At 37.3% G+C, this 20,441-nt stretch overlaps 1 protein-coding gene across 4 annotated transcripts in view; it reads right to left on the bottom strand.

The window, feature by feature from the left end:
* CLOCK (clock circadian regulator) overlaps nucleotides 1-20,441 on the bottom strand; it is a 132,281-nt gene that overhangs the window by 80,625 nt on the left and 31,215 nt on the right. For all 4 annotated transcript variants that reach the window (XM_086705031.1, XM_086705029.1, XM_086705027.1 and 1 more), the window contains exon 3: nucleotides 9,459-9,550. The gene's annotated coding sequence lies outside the window, so the exon portion shown is untranslated. The remainder of the gene's footprint in view (nucleotides 1-9,458; nucleotides 9,551-20,441) is intronic.

Raw genomic sequence — 20,441 nt, 5'->3', positions numbered from 1 at the left:
CTAGACACTCACTCACACAGTACCAAAACTCAAGTAAAAAGAAATTAAAAAATCTGAACAGACCTATAACTACAAGAAATTGATTCAGTTATCAAAAATCTCCCAACAAATAAGAGTCCTGGGCCAGGTGGCTAGGGGAATTCCAACAGACATTTAAAGCAGAGTTAAAGCAGAGTTAATTCCTATTCTATTCAAGCTGTTGCAAAAACAAAATGAAAGGAAAGCTTCCAGACTCATTCTATAAAGCCAGCATTACCTTGATTGCCAAACCAAAGACCCCACTGAAAAGGAGAATAAAGGCCAATATCCCTGATGAACATGGATGCAAAAATCCTCAACAAGATACTAGCAAATCGAATTCAACAGTATATTAAAAGAATTATTCACCATGATCAAGTAGGATTCATTCCTGGGCTGCAGGGCTGGTTCAATGCTCGCAAATCAATCAACATGATACATCACATTAATAGAAGAAAGGATAAGAACCATATGATCCTGTCAATAGATGCAGAGAAAGCATTTGACAAAATACAGCTTCCTTTCTTAATAAAAACCCTCAAGAAAGTCAGGTTAGAAGGAACATACCTTAACATCAGAAAAGCCATATGTGAAAGGCCCACAGCTAATATCATCCTCAATGGGGAAAAACTGACAGCTTTCCCCCTGAGATCAGGAATACAACAGGGATGTCCACTCTCACTACTCTTGTTTAACATAGTTAGAAGTTGCAGCCTCAGCAATCAGACAACAAAACAAAATAAAAGCCATGCAAATTGGCAAAGTAGAAGTCAAACTTTCACTCTTCGCAGATGACAAGATACTCTACATGGAAAACCTGAAAGACTTCACCAAAAAATTGCTAAAGCTGATACATGAATTCAGCAAAGTCACAAGATATAAAATCAATATACAGAAATTGGCTGCATTTCTACAACCAATAATGAAGCAACAGAAAGAGATATCAAGAAATTGATCCCATTTACAACTATACCAACAACCATAAAATACCTAGGAAGAAACCGAACCAAAGATGTGAAAAATCTGTATGCTAAACACTCTAGAAAACTTATGAAGGAAATTGAAGAAGATATAAAGAAATGGAAAAACACTCCGTGCTCATGGGTTGGAAAAATAAATATTGTTAAAATGTCAATACTACCCAAAGCAATCTACAGATTCAATGCAATCCCAATCAAAATAGCACCAGCATTTTTCACAGAGCTAGAACAATCCTAAAATTTGTATAGAACCACAAAAGACCCTGAATAGCCAAAGTAATGTTGAAAAAGGAAACCAAAGTCGGAGGCATCACAACCCCAGACTTTAGCCTCTACTACAAAACTGTATTCTTCAAGACAGTATGGTACTGGCACAAAAACAGACACATAGACCAATGGAATAGAAGAGAGAACCCAAACATGGACCCACACATATATGGCCAACTAATCTTTGACAAAGCAGGAAAGAGTATCCAATGGAAAAAAGACAGTCTCTTTAGCAAATGGTGCTGGGAGAACTGGACAGCAACATGTAGAATGAAACTACACGACTTTCTTAAACTATACACAAAAATGAATTCAAAATGGATGAAAGACCCAAATGTGAGGCAGGAAACCATCAAAATCCTACAGGAAATAACAGGCAGTACCCACTTTGACCTCGGCTGCAGCAACTTCTCACTTGACATGTCTCCAACATCAAGGGAAATAAAAGCAAAAATGAACTACTGAGACCTCATCAAGATAAAAAAGCTTCTGCACAGCAAAGGAAACAATCAACAAAACTAAAAGGCAACCAACGGGATGGGAGAAGATATTTGCAAATGGCATACAAGATAAAGGGTTAGTATCCAAAATCTATAAGGAACTTCTCAAACTCAATACCCGAAAAACAAATAATCCAGTGAAGAAATGGGCAGAACACATGAAGAGACACAAAGACATCCAGATGGCAAACAGACACATGAAAAAAGATGTTCAACATTGCTCATCATCAGGGAAATACAAAGCAAAACCATAATGAGATACCACCTCACACCGGTCAGAGTGGCTAAAATCAACAACTCAGAAAACTACAGATGCTGGGGAGTATGTGGAGAAAAGGGAACCCTCTTGCACTGTTGGTGGGAATGCAAACTGGTGCTCTGGAAAACAGTGTGGAGGTTCCTCAAAAAGTTAAAAATAGAATTACTATATGATCCAGCAATAGCACTACTAGGAATTTATCCAAAGAATACAGGAGTGCTGATTCATAGGGGCACATGTGCCCCAATGTTTATAGCACTGCTATCAACAATAGCCAAATTATGGAAAGAGCCTAAATGTCCATCAACTGATGAATGGATAAAGATGTAGTTTACATATACAATGGAATACTACTCGGTGATGAAAAAGAATGAAATCTTGCCATTTTCAACAACATGGATGGAACTGGAGGGTATTATATGCGAAGAGAAAGACAGATATCATATATTTTCACTCATATGTGGAATTTGAGAAACTTAACAGATGACCATGGGGGAAGGAAGGAAATATAAGATACAAACAGAGAAGGAGGCAAACCATTAAGAGACTCTTAAACACAGACAACAAACTGAGAGTTGATGAGGGGTAGGGGGTTGCGGAGGTGAAAAAAATGTGTGATGGCATTGAGGAAGGCACTTCTTGGAATGAGCACGGGGGGTTGTATGTAAGGGATGAATCACAGGAATCTATTCCTGAAGCCGACTACACAGTATGTTAGCTAACTTGACAATTTAAAACAAAATACATATATACGTATACACACACACACACACATATCTCAGATGATGCCAATGCTGGTGGAGAGCACCAGCATTGGCATCATCTGAGGCCTTGTTAAAAACCCCAGTCCTACTGAACCAGAATCTACATTTAACAAGGTCCCCATGTGATCTGTATGACCATTTGAATGTGAGAAATAACAGACCAGAGCACAAGAGGTAGTATGTGAAAGGATTCTAAGCTACAAGAATAGCAACTTGCAAAGGCACAGGCCTTGAGGGAGCATCATATTTGAGAAACTTAGGAGGTTTAGCATTTTCTTTAAAAAAAAAAATTTTTTTTTAAGTTTATTTTTGAGACAGAGAGAAAGCACAAGTTGGGGAGGGGCAGAGAGAGAGGGGAAGAGAGAAAATCCCAAGCAGGCTCTGTGCTATCAGCACAGAACCTGACACGGGGCTTAAACTCATGAACAGTGAGCTCCTGACCTGAGCAGCAATCAAGAGTCAGACACTTAACTGACTGAGCCACCCAGATGCCCCTCGTTTAATTTTTCTTTTAATGTGTAATGTTTATTTTTATTTTTGAGAGAGACAGAGAGAGAGAAAGAACGGAGGAGGGTCAGAGAGAGAGAGGGAGACATAGAATCCAAAGCAGGCTCCACGCTCTAAGCTGTCAGCACAGAGCCCAATATAGAGTTCAAACTCACAAACCATGAGATCGTGACCTGAGCCAAAGTCAGACACTCAACCGACTAAGCAAGCCACCCAGGTGTTGCATTTTAGCATTTTCTTTAGAAAAAATTTGGTCATGTTACAACTTAAAGTTTTAATTACTAGAGCATAAAATGAGAATAAGAGTAGAAGGGTGAAGGCAAGTGAAATGGAAAAAAGCCTTATTATAAAGGGTCTCTTACCCACATTGAAGGAATTAAGGTTCACTACTTCAAAATGAAATTGTTAGGGGGCGCCTGGGTGGCGCAGTCGGTTAAGCGTCCGACTTCAGCCAGGTCACGATCTCGCGGTCCGTGAGTTCGAGCCCCGCGTCGGGCTCTGGGCTGATGGCTCGGAGCCTGGAGCCTGTTTCCGATTCTGTGTCTCCCTCTCTCTGCCCCTCCCCCGTTCATGCTCTGTCTCTCTCTGTCCCAAAAATAATAAATAAACGTTAAAAAAAAAAAAAAAACTTTAAAATGAAATTGTTAGCCTAAAGTTTGTCACCCTATATTCTATAGTTTTTCCGAAGTGTAAGGCAGAATTTATTTACACAAAATACGTACATCCTATTGTCATGAGTTAAATATTTATTAATGCTAATAAATCCCCAGTTTTGAGACATGAAAAATTCTACTTTAAGTATTATACATCTTATCTAAAATTGAGAAAATAGTGCAAATTAATGTGTAACACTAAGTGAAAAGAGATTAAAGATGCTCTAAGAACATGGGATTCTAAAATATTCTATCACTGCTTTCAAAAGTATAGTCATGAAAGAGCAAGTGAATAATCCTTGATAAATGATGCTGTGCCTCTGTGGTTATGGCTATAGAAATGAGACTATGAAGGGCTAAGAATTCTTAAAAGAAAATGAATAGGGAGTCAGAAGTAAAAGTAAAAGGAACTAGCACTAGATAAAATACCAGTTTTAAGTGTCTGGGTGAACATCAGGAGATGAAACGTGGAATTACCGAATTCTGGAGTTAGAAAAGACTTCAAAGATGACCTAACTACAACCCTCTGGTCTAAGAGACATACCTATCATGGTAATAACAAATTAGTTCTATGACTGGAACAAAAAGAACAGTGGAAAGGTAACAGTCATGTTGGGTGAATTAAAAAAGAACAATTTTAAAGTTAAAAGGCCAGATCCGATCCTTTTTTATATGGAACCAGACTATGCTTCTTTAATTATCAAAAGGTAGAAAATAGGGAAAATTAGGAAAAAAAAAAAAAAAAAAGACCCCAAGAATTAGGGCTTAGACTATAGGAAGGGCCAACCTGATTGAACCCAAAATGGTTTAGAAGATACAAGCTAATGCTTTATTAGGCTATTTTACTAATGTTGGTAACAGTATTCTTCCAAACATTTATTGTGCTAAGTGAACAAATTAAGACTATATCTTTAACAGTCTAGTCCAAGATCTTTTGTCTACTTTTCTAGCCAAGTGACATACTATATTTAAGGAAAAGGTAAGGAAGAAGTGAAATAGGTGGAACGAAGTACTCTAGAGCCAACTGGGTAAAAATTCCCTCTAACTTCTTTAAATAAAGTGTCAAATTAATTCAAAACAAAGTAATGGTGGAACAGCCAAAAGGTCCTATCTGGGGACTACCCTAGGCCTCACATTTTCAGTACAAAAAAAACCATCCAGAGTCACACCTGCACATGCTACGGATTCTAAACGATTCATGCTATGGATCCTAAAATGATTCTGTTTTAGGAGATATGCTGTGTCCCTACACACAGCAAGGAATTTCAAGTGCATAATCTAATACAGATCAAATTTTATTATTAAAAGTCTTCTTTCTTAAATATTGACAGCATAGTATGCAATAATGTGTCTTGGAAAGGATCAGTTACAGTTTCTGGGATTCAAAGTTCACAAATTAAATTACCAAGATCAAGTTACATGTAGGAATCAAATGCTCCTTTACATAAGCAACTTGAGCTCAACGTCATTCAGCGATAGGACTTCCCAGCTCTCCAGTGTTATTATTACTTTATGATGACAGAGGGCAAGGATGGCATAAGTCTTTTATAAATATCAGTTTAAAAACAAGCTTTACAAATATTTATGAAATGGGGAGACATTAAGAACTAAGAAATTTTATAAACCATTCAAAGTCTGCCAAATACAGAAGCAGATATGTTTTTAATTCAGCATGCAACATTAAATATAATTAACAGAAAATCTCAGAGCCTGGAAATCTTTGGAAAAGAACCCTTATACATGAAACAACACATTCTGTATTAAAAATAAACTGTGCAGTATCTAATGACATGATTCTAGTCCTCTGAATCGCAGTTGCTGTCACCCTCAAGGCTTTCCATTCCTACATCACGAATTTCTCCCTTAAAAAATGGATTTTTCTGATCAACATCTTAGTATTTTACCCTAAAAACAAAACAAAAACCACCCCTGACCCACCAACCCCTTCAGGTACTGCCCTCCTTTTCTGCTCCCTTTCACAGGAAAACTGCATGGCAGGGTACATTTGCTGTTTGAACATCTTTAATTCCCTTCTCTCCCTTACTTTAAAATGTAGTGTTTATTTTCACCAGTGTATACATGTTCAAAATCTAAAGTGTCCACCTAGTTTTACAAGACTTACTAAAAAATTGGAAGTCCTCTGTTCTCTGATCCCCCAATTCCCACTTTCCACCACTTTCACCCCTTGAACTGTCTCTGCAGGCGGTTAACTCTCTGATATCCTTTATTTTGCTACTTCTTGATTCCTTCTGTTTTAGGTAGGTTGTCTACACGCTCCCAACTTATTCAAGCTGTCCCAATGTAATTATTAAAAGTGTCTCCTTTTGCTCTCAAGACAGTCTTTTTTAGGCATCATCTACTGAACTCCACTAAGAAAAATTTAATTCTTTTTGACTCCCGATCCTTACCTCATTTACATGCACACTTGCCCAAATTCCCAATATCATACTTTTGGCTAGGTGGTTTTATTCAGAGTTAACATTATTATGACTCTGTAAATGCAATTCACAACTGAGCCATACAGCATACTACAATTACTTCCCCTTTCTAAATAATTTTCCCTGGAGTTAATAATTGTTTTATTGTTGACTTACTTTCCTATACACCTATCACCAATTCAGCCCCAAACTTTTTCCTGTCTAAATCTCCTAACATCTTCAAACACATTACACATTCTACCAACATAATCTCAAAGCTATTTACCTTGGTGTCCTTTGACCTATTCCTGTTGGGACTAGATGCTCTCTACAACCAGCAGTCATCTTGGGATCATTATACATAATCTTCCTGGTGATTTTCTGGGTCTCTACTAAAGGTGCATTTTCTGTTTCTTATATCCTATGCTTTCATCTTTTTTAGTTTACTTATTTTGTTGAGTACCTCCAAATATAACACCCCAAGAAAGGGGTCATGGCAGATAAGCAGTTTAGAAATCACAAGTCTGAAACTGTCATCAATCATACTTAATCAATAGTTTAGCTACATACTGAATACTGGGTTGGAAATAAGTTTTCCCTGAGACTTACGAGAAGGCTCCATTGTCTTCTAGTTTCCAGAGTATTCTCAAGAAGCCCAAAGCCATTCTGATTATTGATCTTTACATGTGACCTACTTCTCTTACTCTGGAAGCTCCTCTATGTTTTACATTTTAACCGCGATATGTCCTATTTTGGACTTATTTCCACATCCATAGTGGTCACAGTATAGGATCTTTCCACTTGGAAACTTATGTCCTCTAATTCTGGACAGTTTTGTTGAATCATTCTCAATTCTTTATTTCTCCTATTTCCCTCTTTTCTCCCTTTCCATAACTCCCATTATTTCAACATTAGAGATTCTGACAGTTGCTCCAATTTTATATTTTTCTCTCCCATTTTAACTTTGTTTTACTCTCGATATATTAGCTTTATTTTTCCACTCTTGAGTTCTTCATTTCTAATTTGTTTTTCTTTCACATTTCATAAATTTAGCATCTCCCTTCCAACTTCTCTGAAACCATTAGGTAATAATTTTGTATTTGTTTCAGTTTTTACCTGCTGTAAATGGGGTAAATTTTACCTACCTGGTCTCCATTTCCCCTAACTTGGTAAGTTCTTTTGGCATGGTCTTTGGCTCTCACATAACAGGTTTTCCTATAATGCTTAGAGATCTCTAGGCACCAAATCATTTAAGGGTGGGGTCTAAAAAGATCACTGAAATTCTTTGTGATAGGTCTTACTGACTATGAACTTTAGCAGAGGTATCAGGTTGGAATATTTCTTTGGGGAAATTCTTTTAAGTCAGTATCTTCAGCTCTTTTCTCTTAGGCTGGTTACAATTTCCAGAGAAAAATCTTCTAAACTACTGACTGAAAAATTATAAAAATCTGGTAGCCTACGTTCTTAATCCCTCTATTTTCAACATGGCACTCCCATTCTCAACCATGTTTGCTGCATGTCAATTTTATCCTTGCTAGAAAATAAATCTCTAGTCTTCTGCTAAGATAAGGAAGGGGTAGATGCTTGCTACTCCAAGGTCAAGAAAAGGGTTTATGGAGTATAATCACCTCTTAGACAGACTGGCAACATATCGGCCTCTTTTTACTTCCACTCGTATTTCTATTTGCAGAAGTAAAGAGCGCTGTCCATTCCTGACATTTTAGAGGCTCTATAATGCTGTTAAGTTTAGTCTCAGCATTCTCACAGCTGGCTCAGGGTTCTAGGGTCTGTAAGACAGATACCAGACTTTCTTTTGTTTTTCAGGCTCCAAATTTTTTTTGCATTTGTTTCCTGTCCCCTTCTGTTTGCTCTTGTGAAGTTAGGCCTTTTGTTTTAAAAGAAGAAGAAAAAAAAAAAACCATCCCTTTACTTTAGCTTTAATGGAGTATCAAGGGAAAAAAAACAGGAATTTAATTGCATTTCTTTTGCCATCTTTAACTGGAAATTCCCCCATTTCCTCTTCATCAATTTTAATCAGGCTTTCACCCTCACCACTACCGCTGAGACTGTTCACTCTTATTAGAGGTTAAAGGACATTCATGCTGCCAAATGCAATAATGGTTGCTTTGGTCTACTCTCTATTTTACTTCATAGTAGCATATGATGTAACTAATCACTTCTACATTTATTAAATACTTTTCTCTTTTTGCCTTCTGCAACAGAACACTTTCCTGATTTCTCACTCATCTCACTGGTTGTTCCTTCTCCTCTAACACTGGCACGTCCCAAGGATAAATCCTTCTCAATCTATGTACACTTCCTATATAATTTCATCTAGACATATGCCTTTAAGTATTTCTCTGTGCCAATAACTCCCAAATCCACACCCTTAGACATGATTCTTAACTTCAGAGTCTTATATCCAGCTACCTTTTTGATATTTCTACAGAATTTACAGGTGTCTAAAATATTGTACAGCAAAACAGAACACTTGACTTTCTCTGTAAATTTGCTCCTTGCCAAGATTTCTTCTCGAACCTCAATTCCATATACTCTTCCCCTCGTTTATTATACTCCAGTCACATTTTCTCTTTCCGTTCCTCAAGCATTCTATGGTCATTTTGGTTTCACTGCTTGTAAATCTCCTCTTTCAGATCTTCACAAGGCTGGCACATTCCTGCCATTCATATCTTAACTGAAATGTTCTTCTTCAGTGAGGGCTTTCAAATATTTATGTCTTTCAATAATGAAAGCAGTCACCAGTCTCTGTAACACATTATTTATTTTAATTCTGTGCATTGAACTAACGACAAATGTTTCACTGGTTTATTTGTCCTCCCTCTCTTTAGAATGCAACCATAATGAGAGCAGGGACAGCTTCTGTCTTGTTTATCACTGCATTCTCAGTATCTAAAACAGTATCTAAATATAGTGGATACAATACATGTTTTGAAATAAAGTAATATAAATAGGAAAAAATTTTTAATAAAACATTCCTCAAATTAGTGTGTCAAAACAGTTTATGGATTAATTTATATATTTTGCTGGAAAAATGTCAATCCAAAGTATATTCTAAGATACAACCTTCATTACCTTTTGTGTTTTTTGGATCTTTTAAATTGCTTCTTCAGAAAACTATAGGTTCAATGTATTCTTCTATATGGCTGACCATCAGTCTCAGAATTCTGTTTAAACAACAAAAAAATTATTTATTAGATTTACTTAACTTACAGAAGTTTTCATGAAAAAGTTTTACATAAAATTTAGAACTTAAGTCACAAAAAGTGTACATAACAAATGTTAAACTCCACAAACTGTTTTTAAAAAAAATTAAAAATAAAGACTAAAAATAACAATTCTAGTACAGAAGTTAAAAGACAAAAGTATAAAAATAACTATAACTACAAAAATGGATTCATAAGATACACAATAAAAAGATGTAATTTGTGATGTTGATAACAAAATGTAGAAGGGAGAGAGACGTGAAAGAATAGATTTCTGAAGTGTTATCAGTTTAATATAGATTGTCAAAACTATAAGATGTTTTATATAAGACCCATGGTTAAGCAAAAAGAAAATACCTAGAGAAGAGACACAAAAGGAAAAGAGAAAGAAATCAAAACACAAAGGAAGACAACAGGAGGAACAAAGTGACAGAAAACTCTAAGACAGTCAAAAACAAATAAGAGAATGGACACAGTAAGTCTTCCGTATCAGTAATTACTTTAAATGTAGATGAACTAAAGTCAGCAATCAAAGACAGAGTCGATACATTTATCAGAAAAAGATCCAACCATTTGTTGTCTACAACAGACTCACTTTAGATTTAAGGACATACAGAAGATGAGAGTAAAGGTGAAAAGATATTCCATGCAAATATAACCAAAAGAGAGCAGGAGTGGCCATACTTATATCAAACAAAATAGATTTTAAGTCAAAAACTAACAAGAGGCATAAAAGGATGTTATATAATGATGAAAGGGTCAGGTCATCAGGAAGATGTAACAATTACATATACATTCAACACCAGTGCACCCAAATATTTGAAGCAAACAAAGATGGAACTAAGGAAAGAAATAGATAGCAACACAGTAAGAGATTTCAATACTCCAGTATCAAGAGGGATAAAACATCCAGACAGAATATCAATACGAAACAGACAACTTGAATAACACTCCAGAGTAAATCAACTTGACAGACATACACAGAACATTCCACCCAATAGCAAAAGAATACACATTCTTCTCAACTGTACATGGAATATTCTCCAGGACAGATCACATATTAGATCACAAAATAAGTCATAATAACTTAAGAAGACTAAAATCATACCAACTATCTTTTCTGCCCACAATGGAATAAACTTTGATAACACAAAGAAAACTGGAAAATTCAAATGTATGAAAATTAAACAATAAATGGATCAAAGAAGAAATCAAAAGGGAAATCAGAAAATACCTAGAACAAACAAAAACATAACATATCAAAACTTATGGGATGTAGCAAAAGCAATACTAGGAGAGAAGTTTATAAGGTAAATACTACATTAAGAAAAGAAAAAAAAATCTCAAAAACAAACCCTAACTTTACACTGCAAGGAACCAGAAAAAGAAAAAATAAGCCCAAAGTCAGCAGAAGGAAATAAAAATCTCAAATAGATGTAAACAGAGGATAGAGAAACAATAGGAAAAAAATATAAAAAGGAATTTTTAGAAAAGGTCAACAAACTGAAAAACCTTTAACTAGACTAAGAAAAAAGGAGAGATAACTCAAAATCAGAAGTGAAAGAGGCAATACTACAACTGACACCACAGAAATACCAACAAGTTGGATAACCTAGGAGAAATAGATAAAATTCTTAGAAATACATAACCTACCAAGACTGAATCATGAAGAAGTAGAAAATCTGAACACACCTATAACTAGTAAAGATAGTGAATCAGTAATCAAAAACCTTTCAACAAAGAAAAGCCTAGGACCAAACAGATTCAATGGGGAATTCTACCAAATATGTAACGAAGAATTAGTTAACACGAATCTTTCTCAAACCCTTCCAAAAATTGAAGAGGGAACACACCCAAACTCATTTTATGAAGCCAACATCACCTTCACACCAAAGCCACACAGACCCCACAAGTAAAGAAAACTACAATATCCCTGATGAATACAAATACAAAATTCCTCAACAAAATAATAACAAACCAAATCCAAGAATATATTAAAAGGATAATACAGCATGACCAAGTGGGATTTATCCCTGGGATGCAAGGTATGTTTCAACATACAAAAATCAATATGATATATAGCAAGTCTGTAAAACAAAGCATAAAAATCACACAAATGTATCAATGAAGAACAATCATTTGACATAATTCAACACTGTTTCGAGACAAAAACACACAACAAACTAGGAACAGATAACAATTTTCTCAAAATAACAAAAGCCATATATGAAAAGTCCACAGCTAACATCATCGTCAACAGTGAAAAACTGAAAGCTTTCCCTTTAAGATGAGGAACAAGGTAATGATGCCCACTTTTATCACCTGTATTCAACATCATACTGCAAGTTCTATCTAGAGTAATTAGGCAAGGAAAAAAAAAGGCTTATATGGAAAGCCTTTATATGGAAAGTAGGAAGTAAAATTATCCCTGTTCACAGATGACATGATCTTACATGTAAAATAATACCCTAAAGATTCCACAAAAAAAAGCACATCAGAACAAATGCCAAAGTTGCAGGACACAAAATTAATACACAAAAATCAGTGACATTTCAATGTAGTAAAAACAAATAATCTGAAAGGGAAATTGAAAAAAAGAAACAGGCTCTGAAAACATTTCCTGGGTATGAGTTATAGCTCAGCCCCTTTATTAGCTACAGATCTTAGAATAGTCACTTCATCTCCACACATCATTTTTTCGGAGATAATAGTGATAGGTACACACAGTTGTTCTAAGAGTTAAATATGTTACATGTATGGGACAGTACACAGAAAACAGCAATTTTAAATATGACTAGTATTCAAAAATAAATATGATTAGTATTAATAATATTATCAATTAGATGGAAAAGGATCAGAGACACAAGAAAGCCAAGAAGAATTAGCTGTCACTAAAATTAAAGGAAAAGAGTGTTTGAGAAGTTAAAAATGTCAATATTGCTGTGCAGACAAGACAATGACTCTAAAATGTCCATTTAATAACAAAGAGTTTGATACATTTGGTAAAGGAGGTATGAAACAGACACTGAACACTACTTTAAGAGTGAACTTGAAAACCTCCCCTTTTTTAAAAATATAATTTATTGTCAATTGGCTAATGTACAGTGTATACAGTGTGCTCTTGGTTTTGGGGGTAGATTCCTATGATTCACAGCTTACATACAACACCCAATACTCATCCCAACAAGTGTCCTCCTCAATGCCCATCACCCATTTTTCCTCTCTCCCCTGCCCTCCCATCAACCCTCAGTCTGTTCTCTGTATTTAAGAGTCTCTTTATAGTTTGTCTCCCTCCCTGTTTGTAATTATTTTTCCCCTTCCCTTCCCTTCCCCCATGGTCTTCTGTTAAGTTTCTCAAGTTCCATCCACATTGCTGCAAATGGCATGATTTCATTCTTTCTCATTGCCAAGTAGTATTCCACTGTACATATAAACCATATCTTCTGCCAACATCTGTTGTTGCCTTATTAATGTTAGCCATTCTAACTGGTGTGAGGGGGTACCTCATTGTGGTTTTGATTTGTATTTCCCTGATGATGAGTGATGTTGAGCATGTTTTCATGTGTCTATTTGCCATCAGGATGTCTTCTTTAGAAACATGTCTATTCATGTCTTCTGCCCATTTCTTCACTGGATGATTATTTGTTTTTCAGGTGTTGAGTTTGGTCAGTTCTTTCATAGATTTTGGATACTAACCCTTTATACGATACATCATTTGCAAACATCTTTCCCCATTCCGTCGGTTGCCTTTTAGTTTTGTTGATCGTTTCCTCTGCAGTGCAGAAGCTTTTTATCTTGATGAGGTCTCAATAGTTCATTTTTGCTTTTAATTCCCTTGCCTCTGGAGACTTGAGCAAGAAATTGTTGCGGCTGAGGTCAAAGAGGTCGTGGCCTGCTTTCTCCTCTAAGGTTTTGATGGTTTCCTGTCTCACATTGAGGTCTTTCATCCATTTTGAGTTTACTTTTGTGTATTCGGTAAGAAAGTGGTCTAGTTTCATTCTTCTGCATGTTGTTGTCCAATTCTCCCAGCACCATTTGCTAAAGAGACTGTCTTTTTCCCACTGGATGTTCTTTCCTGCTTTGTCAAAGATTAGTTGGCCATACATTTGTTGGTCCAATTCTGGGTTCTCTATTCTATTCCATTGGTCTATGTGTCTGTTTGTGTGCCAATGACCATACTGTCTTGATGATTACAGTTCTGTAGTAGAGGCTAAAGTCTGGGATTGTGATGCCTCCAGCTCTGGTTTTCTCTTTCAACATTACTTTGGCTATTTGGGGTCTTTTGTGGTTCCACACAAATTTTAGGACCGTTTCTTCTAGCTTTGAGAAGAATGCCAGTGCAATTTTGACTGGGATTGCATTAAATGTGTAGATTGCTTTGGGTAGTATTGACATTTTAACTATTCCAATCCTCTCCCTTCTCAGAACTCCTGTTGAACATATATAGTCTGTTGTACATTGCTTATCTATCATTATGATTATATCGCAATGTATTGCTTTGTATCTTCTTAACTAGGAAGGCATGCCAAAGCAGCACTTTCCAGAACCAAAGAGAGTTCCTTAAATACAAATTCCAGTCTCACTCTTAGAGCACAGAATGAGCTTGCAACTTTCTAAGATGTCTAAGTGACAACCATCTTGAAAGAAGTGTTTAGATATTCAGTTCCCACTGCTACTTCTTTATAATATATCTGTATACTTGGGGTGCCCAAGTGGCTCAGTCGGCTAAGCATCTGACCCTTGATTTCGGCTCAGGTCACGATCTCACGGTTCATGAGTTCTAGCCCCACACTGGGCTCTGTGCTAACAGCTCGGAGCCTGCTTGGGATTCTCTCTCCCCCCACTCTGCCCCTACCCTGCTCATGCTCGCTCTCTCTCAAGATAAATAAATAAACTTAAAAAAAATAAAATGATTGGGGTGCCTGGGTGGCTCAGTCAGTTAAGCGTCCAACTTCGGCTCAGGTCATGATCTCACAGTTCGTGAGTTCGTGCCATGCTTTGGGCTCTGTGCTGACAGCTGAGAGCCTGGAGCCTGCTTCAGATTCTGTGCCTCCCTGTCTCTATGCCCCTCTCCCCGCTTTGCACTCTCAAAAATAAACAAACATTTTTAAAAAATTTTAATAAAAATAATAAAATAAAACGATTAACTTAGGAACCTGGGTTTAAAAACGGAAACTACAATAAATCTTTTTCTAACCTAATAACCTATTGACCCACTGACCTAATTTGGAATTTAGGTGCGTTAAATCTGATATCACAAATATTCTGGGACTGATGGGTCTATTAACATTAATTAAAAGTAGCACTGAAATTTAATTGACTGGTATATAAAAACCCAAGCATCGGGGCGCCTGGGTGGCGCAGTCGGTTAAGCGTCCGACTTCAACCAGGTCACGATCTCGCGGTCCGTGAGTTCGAGCCCCGCGTCGGGCTCTGGGCTGATGGCTCAGAGTCTGGAGCCTGTTTCCGATTCTGTGTCTCCCTCTCTCTCTGCCCCTCCCCCGTTCATGCTGTCTCTCTCTGTCCCAAAAAAAATATATAAAAAAACGTTGAAAAAAAAAAAAAAACCCAAGCATCAATCCTTAACTATGTTTATCACCATTTATGAAAAATTCTAACTTGTTTCTGCAGAGTACTCAATGTTTGTATTATAGTTAAAAAGATAATTATTCCCAAAAGAACAATTTTAACTTGCAAATATTTAAATACTTTTTAAATTATTTGTTTAATGTAGGAGTAAAGATGAAATTAAACAGTTCTCAACTGTTTAATACTAAATGGGAACATCAGCCTACCTCTACAATGGATGTAAAATATTAGCAAGATGAAAAATATCCTTGACTCTATATAAAGCAGTTTCCAAGACCAATTTAAACTGAAAATTGACAGTAAGAACCAGAAACACACCCCAAACTTTCATGAACAGACAAGATTCTGGCTCAACACAAACAACAAATGATACCAGAGCTCTCATCTTTCAAATGTCTAAATGTGACATTTTTCTGAAACCTCATTAAATAAAAAGGAAAAGTTAGCACAACTTTCTTAGTAGGACACAAGACTATTCCAATGATTCAACTAATGTATTTCTTCAAATAATGTCTGAGCTCCCTATTCATGTGATGGACTGGTCTCATCCACAGAATATACAAGCACCATATTCCTTTTTCAGAGAGGAGTCTGAGGCCAGAGCCTGTCCCTAGCCTCCACTAAGTCCCACAGATGATCTGAAGGTACAGAGCCAAAGCCTGAGTCTCAGAGTGAACTACACACTGAAGGAGATACCATTACCCTGAAACTACATCAACTCTGCACCAGGCCTCTTTACTAGGATCAGCAGAAAGAAAGAGGGGGCCCTTTGGCCACTAAAAGGAGCATGCCCTAATCCCTTGAGCCTGTAAATATGTTACCTTACATGGCAAAAAGGGACTTTGCAGATGTGATTAAGGTTAAAGATCTTGATGGAGAGATTATCCTGAATTATCTGTGGGTATAGTGCAATCATGTGAGTCTTTAAAAGCAGAGGACCTTTCAGACACATGCACCCCATGCTTACTGCAGCATTATTTACAATAGCCAAATTATGGAAGCAGCACAAGTGTCCATTGATAGATGAATGGATAAAGATATAGGGCACCTGGGTGGCTCAGTCGGTTGAGCATCTGATTCTTGATTTTGGCTCAGGTAGTGATCCCAGGGACGTAGGATCGAGCCCTGCTCGGGATTCTCTCGCTCTCCCTCTGACCCTCTCCCCTGCTCTCTCTCTTTAAAATAAAAAAATTAAAACAAGATGTTATATATATGTATACACACATACATACACACACTGGAATATTCTCCAGCCATAAAAAAGAATAAAATCTTGCCACTTGCAGCAACATGGATGGAGCTAGAAAATATAATGCTAAGCAAAGTAAGTCAGTCAGAGAAAGACAAATACCACGTGATTTCACTCATATGTGGTATTTAAGAAACAAAATAAATGAGCAAAGGTGGGGGGAGGGAGGGAGGGAGGGAGGGAGAGAGAGACCAAGAAACAGACTTAATTATAGAGAACTGATGGTTACCAGGGGGGAGGTTGGTGGGGGGATGGGTTAAATAGGTGACGGGGATTAAGGAGGGCACTTGTGAAGAGCACTGGGTGATGTATGGAAGTGTTGAGTCACTATATTATATACCTAAAACTAATATAACATTGTATGTTAACTATGCTGGAAATAAAATTGAAAAAATTTTTAAAAAGCAGAGGACCTTTCAGCTGTGGTCAGAGAGAAATTATGAGACAGGAGAAGGACCAGAAAGATGCAATGTTGCTGGTTTTGAAGGTGGAGGAAAAGGGCCATAAGACAAGGAATGTGAGGTATCAAGAAGCTTGAAAACACAAGGAAACAGATTCTCCCCTGAAAGGAGAGAAAGGAATTTTCCAGAATGGAATGCACCACTGCTGACACCTTGATTTTATTAGTCCAGTGAGACCTATTGTGGAACCACTGGGCTGCAGGACTGTAAGATAATAGATTTTTATTGTTTTAAGACTTTAAGTGGTAATTTGTACGACAGCAACAGAAATTTAATACAAGTCCAAATATCTCTGGCTGCTCTTGGTAAGTTTGCCTTTCTCAAACCCTCTCTCCCTCAATATTTACAATAACCTGCCTAGGAAACAATCAAGATTAATCTCACTATGTCCTACTTTCCTTTTATATCAGTCACCAGGAAAGGCCCAAACCCTCCACATCACAACCCTCCCCCCATTACCTGGATTCTTGTCCTCATTTACTCTTTATATCCCCTCATTGATCCCTTTGTCCTTCCTTTCCCAATTTCCAAACTCCTTTAACTGTTCTCTGGAACTCATGATATCATGAGCAAAATCTCCTATTGCCTCCATACCGCTGTTGCACCTCTTCACCTTCCTTGTACCAACTGAAGCCCCACTCTCCTCTCGGAGCTCTGCTCTAACTCCAGTCCTTTCGAATGACAGCTGTTTTCCTCTCCCATGTCACAGATGACTAGGTCTTGGTGGTAAGGTGGACCTCCTTGTTCCTCACTGTCATTCCTGAATTACTCCCCTTTCTCCCCCCTCCCTGAAATCCCCAGCTTCAGATCTCATGCCTCCAGACAATGTCAGAAACTACCCTCTCCATGTTGTAACCATTCAAAAACTCCCAGAGCAAGCCCTCTCATTCCCTTGGGGTTATTACTCTCTCCAATACCTCTTCTGTCATTGTTTTTGCATTTTAATATCTGTAACAACTATCCGCCCAACATCTTGGCCTTTACTTCCTCTCTTCCAACAATCCTGTGCACCATCCTACCTCCCACTCATTCCCTGGAATTATTCTAGAACTCACCATTGGAAACAATCACATGCCTCTCCATATTCTCAATTCCAAACACCTGATCCTTCTATAGAGCTCACACAAACTGAGATAGCACGTGACCTGCCTGATTCAAAACCACAAAAAACACATTTTTTAAAATAGGCAATATAGCTTTAATTTATTTGTGCCTATGTCTTTTTTTCCCCAACTTGTCCTAGCCTCCTAATCTTTGCTGGGCTCTCACAGTTTCTCATCCCAGAAAAGGCAGAAAGGAGAAAAGCAAGTTTATCTGAGATGGTCAGGGAATATCTGAGAGACAGAAATGCTTAATTCTTTTTCAAGTGTTGTCTAAACACCATGCCTTCCTTTTTGCCATTAAATCCTTCGTGCACTTATAATATGAATAAGCCACTCCATGAGCCATTCTGTGGTGAAATGCAATGATTGCTCACAACTCTATATAGCCCAAGTCATGCTGATAAAACTTTTTATAATTCCAACTTAACAGCATTTACTTCTACAGGCACAAACAATACAAATATTAAAGGACATGTGAAGGAGAAACCAAGGCTTCTGAAGGTCACTTTTCCTCTTCAGCTTCATTCTATTTCTCTGGCCTCATCTTCCATTCCACCCTCACTGTACACACACTCCCTGTTCTCTAGCCACAATGAACTTCTTGCCATTCCTATGAGGTAGCAAACAAAGACTCCCAGGTACACAAAAGTCCATTCATCAACGTCCAACATATTATCAACACGAATGACTTAATAAACTAGAATTCACATTCATAGGAAATCACATTGTCATTCACATCAGGATTCAATTAATCAATAAGTAAAATTCATGCTGTTAGTGAAAAACTAAATAGATGTGCTATGTGTTAGTTTCCTATGGCTTCTAGAGCACATTACCACAAACTTAATGGAATGAAAAAACATAAATATACTCTCTCCCAGTTCTAGAGATCTGAGCCTAATACAGGTCTCACTAGGCTAAACTCGAAGTGTCAGTAGGACTGTGTTCCTTTCTGGAAACTTTAGCAAAAAATCTGTTTCCCTGCCTTTTCAACCTTCTCAAGGCTGCTCATATTCCTTGGCTCAAGGCTCCCCACCTCAATCTTCAAAGCCAGCAGCAGGCCATGTTCTTCTCCTGCTGCCATTTCTTTTGCCTCCCTTTCCCACCCTTATAAATACCCTTGTGATTGATGACATTGGGCCCACCCAGATAATCCAAGATAATCTTTCCAACTGTAATTTCTCTTTGTCACATTAACCTAACATAGTCACAGGTTCTGGGAATCAGGACATGGACATCTTTGAAGAACCGTTATTCTGCCTACCACAGTTCATGACCCAAGAAGTCTCTCTTTGGTGAAAACAAAATTAAGTATCTTTGGGGAAGATAAGACATTAAAGAACAACAGGTACAAGACTACACAACCATGTCAGGAAGTTTGGAACTTTTTCTTTGTTTTTGTATTATATTATTAAAGTAGCTATCTTTTCCCTTCAGGTTTCCTCAAGGGAACTGAAAAATAATGTGGATGATAATTCCTGCTCCAGGAGTTCAACTGCAACTTTCAAGTCTAACTTTATTGCTATATGGCAGCAACAGGCTCTGTGTCTGGTTTTCTGAATGGCAAAAGTTAATGTCCAAATGAATATGAAAGCATACTTTTCCCTTTTGGACAACTATTTAATGTGCTATACCATATATTAAAAAAAGCATAATTTATAAGTGTCAAACAGGTGTCCAAAGAAGATTAATTAAATCCCAGCCTTTGTGGATTGGCCTATTTTAAAAAGATAAGTGTATGAAAATTTCTGAGTTGGATCTGAGGGTAGAGGGAGAGGAAGCAGGAGAGAGAGGGAGGAGGAGGGAGAGGGGAAAGGGAGAGAGGAAATGAACGCATAAATTTTATCAACCTAGAGGAAGTATAGAATTTCATTAGTGCTAAAAATCTCCAGGAACCTGTTAGGAAATTTGATTTTTTTTAAAATTTTGTTTTAATGTTTATTCACTTTTGAGGGAAAGAGAGAAAGCAAGTAAGCGAGCATGAGCAGAGGAGGGGCAGAGAGAGAGAGGGAAACGTAGAATCTGAACCAGGCTCCAGGATCTGAGCTGTCAGCACAGAGCCCCATAAGGGGCTCGAACTTACAAACCGTGAGATCATGAGCTGAGCCAAAGTCAGACACTTAACCAACTGAGCCACCCAGGCGCCCCAGGAAATTTGATTAAGTAATATTATGAAAATACCAGCTCATGAGATATTTAAAAACTTAAAACCAATATATACAAATATGATAATGCTTTGACATATTATATGGCCACCAGAACCACGTAAAATGCCACTAAAAAGATACCAATTTTTAAAGCCACAAGTATTCCTCTAACTTTTTGCAGGATAATCACTTTATAAAACAGGCAGTTGTTTTGACCTATTAAAACTCGAGTAAACTGCCAGGTTGCTTTTGTGCAGCCAAGTAGGCCAAGCAAGTTCCCAACCATCTGAAAACTAGTTCAAA

This window comes from Puma concolor, chromosome B1 (genome assembly GCF_028749965.1).
Source record: "Puma concolor isolate L17-30 chromosome B1, mPumCon1.1.hap2, whole genome shotgun sequence".
Lineage (NCBI taxonomy): Eukaryota > Metazoa > Chordata > Mammalia > Carnivora > Felidae > Puma > Puma concolor.
The sequence above is the reverse complement of the archived record's forward strand: the minus strand, read 5'-3'. Positions and strand labels throughout refer to the sequence as shown.